The 4,968-nt window shown below is 38.3% G+C and overlaps 1 pseudogene; it reads left to right on the top strand.

Moving 5' to 3' along the window:
* Window positions 1-3,631: 3,631 nt before the first annotated feature.
* Window positions 3,632-4,469, top strand: LOC105004593 (annotated as a pseudogene).
* Window positions 4,470-4,968: the final 499 nt, after the last annotated feature.

The following is a 4,968-nucleotide window of genomic DNA, read 5'->3' as shown; positions in this document are numbered from 1 at the left end:
TATCATGTAAGAAACGAGATGCCAGTCCAGGTTCGATGCACGATACTGGATGCTTGGGGCTAGTGCACTGGGACGACCCAGAGGGATGGTATGGGGAGGGAGGAGGGAGGAGGGTTCAGGATGGGGAACACATGTATACCTGTGGCGGATTCATTTTGATATTTGGCAAAACTAATACAATTATGTAAAGTTTAAAAATAAAATAAAATAAAATAAAAAAAACTAAAAATAAAATAAAATATAAGCAAAACAACTAAAGCCAATCATTTCAGAAGTCTGTCAATTAGCCAAACCCACAGAACAAACTAAAAATTTTCTATACAAGAGAGGCTGCTGAACTTTGGTAAGATGGTGGGATCTGTCATATTTGAATTTAGGGCTAATCTCCTCTCCTTCCATTCTCTCCTCACCTTAGAGGTGTAGGAGGTAAAACCCAGCAGCCATTGCAGAGAAGGAAAAGACTGAACTGCTTGTGGACCTCTGTTAAAGCATCATCCCCAGTACAGAGTCAATATTTTGTCTGAACTTTCAGCTCCCTGGGAAATAGGCGGCTATTTGAATGATTCAGAGCTTAGCTCAGTGGGAAGTGGATGCATCTAATACCAGAGTTATTACAAACAAGTCTATTTGTTTGTAACAACAACAGCAACAAAATACAAGACATTAGAAGAAACAGGAAGGTAAGTCCACATACACTGGGAAAAAAACAGCTAATAGAAAAAGGCCCTCAGGGGCACCAGATTTTGGACTTAGCAGAAAAAGATTTTAAATAAGCTATTGTAAATAAATTCAAAGAAGTACAGGGAATCATGTATAAAGAATGAAAGGAAGTGTGAAAATACTATTGGTGATGATAACTGTGTAGCCATTATGAAAGGCAATATACACACATTATTTTGTAATTCTTTTCCTCTCCAATCTGTTTTCAAAGACAACTGAATATCAATAAATATAAAGCTGCATTAATGGGCCTATCATTTATACAGATGTACATTTTTGCAAAGGAGGAAGAGGAAATAGGGGTATTTAGACAGAAGTTTTTGCACAGTATTGAAATTAAATTGGCATGAATTTCACATTAAGGTGCTAATTGTAATTTTCAGAGTAAACACTACAAAAATAACTGAAATAAATATAGTGAAACAAACAACAATGAAATTAAAAAGATACACTAGAGAACATGTGGGCTTTCCTATAGCTCAGATGGTAAAGAATCTGTCTACAATGCAGCAGACCCAGGTTAGATCCCTGAGTTGGGAAGAATCTCCTGGAGAAGGGAATGGCAACCCATTCCAGTATTTCTGCCTAGAAAATTTCATGGACAGAGTAGCTTGGTTGGCTACAGTCCATGGGGTTGCAAAGAGTCAGACACAACTGAGTGACTAACACAACAAGAGAATATATATTTAACAAAAATAAAAGATAGAAATCAAGGAACAAGGAAAAAGAAAAAAAGCACAAGAAACAAGGAAACCAACAGCAAAATGACAAATATAAACCCTGCCTTATCAGTAATTATATTAAATCCAAGTGGATTAAACACCTCAATCAAAAGACAGATGTTGGTAGAATAAATATACTAGCTACAGGATGCATACTTTTATTCAAAGACATAAATAGATTAAAAAGAAAAGGATGGAAATATTTACATGAAAATGATAGTCAAAAAGAGATGAACTAGTTGTACTAAAATCAGGCAAAATATACTCGGAGATGAAAATAATTACAGGAGAAATAGAAACACTAGCATAGGAAATAACAACCCATTCCAGTATTCTTGCCTGGAAAATTCCAAGGGCAGAGGAGCCTGGTGGGCTACAGACCATGGGGTCACAAAAAGTTGAACATGACTGAGCATGCATACATGCACAGAAACATTTTATCCTTATTGAGGGTTAATTTATAATTAGAAAAATATGACAATTATAAATATATATACACCTATCAACACAGTCCCAAAACACATGAAACAAAAACTAACACAGTTAAAGGGAGAAATAGATAATTCAATAATAAAAATCTGAAGCTTCAATACTTAATTTTTGATAACAGATAAAACAACAATACAGCAGTTCAGCAGAGAAATAGAATATGTGAGCAATATTATAAACCAAATTGTTCAGTCACTAAGTCGTGTCTGACTGCGACTCCATGGACTGCAACATGCCAAACTTTCCTGTCCTTCACTATCTCTTGGAGTTTGCTCAAACTCATGTCCATTGAGTCAATGATGCCATCCAACCATATCATCCTCTGTCACCTGCTTCTCCACATGCCCTCAATCTTTCCCAACATCACAGTCCTTTACAATATGTCAGCTCTTCGTATCAGGTAGCCAAAGTATTGGAGCTTAAGCTTTAGTATTGGTCCTTCTATTCAGTGTTAATTTCCTTTAGGATTGACTGATTTGATCTTGCAGTCCAAGAAACTCTTGAGTCTTCTCAAGCACCACAATTCAATGGCATCAATTCTTCAGTGCCCAGCCTTCTTTATAGACAAATATTTACAGAATACTCCCTCCAACATCAGAATATGAATTCTTCTCAATAGTCATTCTGCTAACATGGAAAATTCTCTAGGATAAACTTTGCCTTCAATTCAGCTCAGCCACTCAGACGTGTCTGACTCTGTGACCCCATGGATTGCAGCATGCCAGCCTTCTCTGTCCTTCACCAACTACTGGAGCTTGCTCAAACTCATATCGATCAAGTTGGTGATGCCATCCTACCATCTTATCCTCTATGGTCCCCTTCTACTGCCTTCAATTTTCCCAGCATCAGGGTCTTTTCTAATCAGTCAGTTCTTTGCATCAGGTGGCCAAAGTATTGGATCTTCAGCTTCAACATCAATCCTTCCAATGAATATTCAGGGTTGTTTTCCTTTAGGATTGACTGGTTTGATCTCCTTGCAGTCCAAGGGACTCTCAAGAGTCTTCCTCAACACTACAGTTCAAAAGCATCAATTCTTTAGCACTCAGCTTTCTTTATTGTCTAAATCTCACATCCATAAATGACTATGGGAAAAACCATAGCTTTGGCTAGAAGGACCATTGTTGGCAAAATAATGTGTTTGCTTTGTAATATGCTGTCTAGGTTGGTCATAGCTTTTCTTCCAAGGAACAAGTGTCTTTTAATTTCATGGCTGCAGTCACCATCTGCAGTGATTTTGGAGTCCAAGAAAATAAAGTCTTCCAATGTTTTCATTGTTTCCCCATCTATTTGCCATGAAGTGATGGGACTGGATGCCATAATCTTTGTTTCTTGAATGTTGAGTTTTAAGCTAGCCTTTTCACTCTCCTCTTTCACTTTGATCTACAGACTCTTTAGTTCTTCACTTTCTGCCATAAGGGTGGTGTTAGCTGCATATCTGAGGTTATTGATATTTCTCCCAGCAATCTTGATTCCAGCTTGTGCTTCACCCAGCCTGGTATTTCTCATGATGTATTCTACATATAAGTTAAATAAGTAGGGTGACAATATACAGTCTTGATGTATTCCTTTCCCAATTTGGAACCAGTCTATTGTTCCACATCTGGTTCTAACTGTTGCTTCTTAATGTGCATACTTCTCAGAAGTAGGTAAGGAAGTCTGGTATTCCCATCTCTTGAAGAATTTTCCACAGTTTGTTTTGATCCTCACAAATCAATAATATTGATAATATCTACCAAAATTTCCAACTGGAAGTACTATCTGGAGAGGAGAATATGATGATCAAGGTTTGAGAAAGCAATTACACCTGTGAATTTGATTTTTCAAAAGTCTGTTGGAATCCTCATCTCCCCACAGAACACAGCCATGTCACAGAACTTCTCCAACCTGGGGAATGTCCTATTTGATGTTTTTCCTGGGGTGGGGTGGGCCCTTGCCATTCCAGCAGCAAAGAAAAACTGTGCTGTGTTTGCTAATAATCTCAATCCTGAATCTCATAAATGGCTACTGCACAACTGTAAATTAAATAAAGTGGACCAAAAGGTAAAAGCCTTTAACTTGGATGGGAAAGACTTCCTGCAAGGGCCAGTCAGAGAAGAGTTAATGCAGCAGCTGGGGCCACTGTCAAAAGAAAGAAAATATTCTGTGCACATTGTCATGAATTTGATGAATTTGCCAGCAAAGGTTATTGAGTTTTTCAGCTCTTTCAAAGCACTCTTAGATGGACAGCCATGTGGCAGTGAACTCCTTCCCATTGTGCACTGTTACAGCTTTTCCAAAGGTGCTAATCCAGCTAGGGACGTTCAGCAATGAGCTGGAACTGTGTTAGGCATCTTCTTGGAGGCATGTAGTTCAGTTCACCTAGTAAGAAATGTAGTCCCTAACAAGGAAATGCTATACACCACTTTTCAGATTCCTGCTGCTATACTTTACAAGAACCAGACTGTAAATCAAGACAATCATGAAGATCCACCTCTTAAACACCAGAGGGCAGATAAAGACTTTTAAGAAGAAAAAACACAAATTGCTTTAGTCCCTTAATTGGAAATATTTTCTCCATCTCCCCACTAGAGTTTGTGCTAGTGAACTATCATTTGTATGATTTCTAATATTTTACCATTCAGTTACTTTAGTATTGAACCCTTTTATTTTACTCTAGCTGGCTTCCCTGGTGGTCAGATGGTAAAGAATCTGCCTGCAATGCAGGAGACCTAGGTTCGATCCCTGCATTGGAAAGATCTCCTGGAGAAGGGAATGGCAACCCACTCCAGTATTCTTGACTTGAGAATGCCATCGGCAGAGGTGCCTGGTGGGCTATAGTCCATAGGGTTGCAAAGAGTCAGACATGACTAACAGACTAACACACTCACAGTCAAAGGCTTTAGCATAGTCAATGCAGCAGAAGTAGATGTTTTTCTGGAACTCTCTTGCTTTTTCGATAATCCAACGAATGTTGGCAATTTGATCTCTAGTTCCTCTGCCTTTTCTAAATCCAGCTTGAACATCTGGAATTTCTAGGTTCACATTCTGTTAAAGCCTA

This window comes from Bison bison, unplaced genomic scaffold, assembly GCF_000754665.1.
Source record: "Bison bison bison isolate TAMUID 2011002044 unplaced genomic scaffold, Bison_UMD1.0 scf7180017864480, whole genome shotgun sequence".
In the NCBI taxonomy this organism is placed as follows: domain Eukaryota; kingdom Metazoa; phylum Chordata; class Mammalia; order Artiodactyla; family Bovidae; genus Bison; species Bison bison.
Note: the sequence above shows the minus strand (reverse complement) of the source record. Positions and strands in the feature narration are given on the sequence as shown.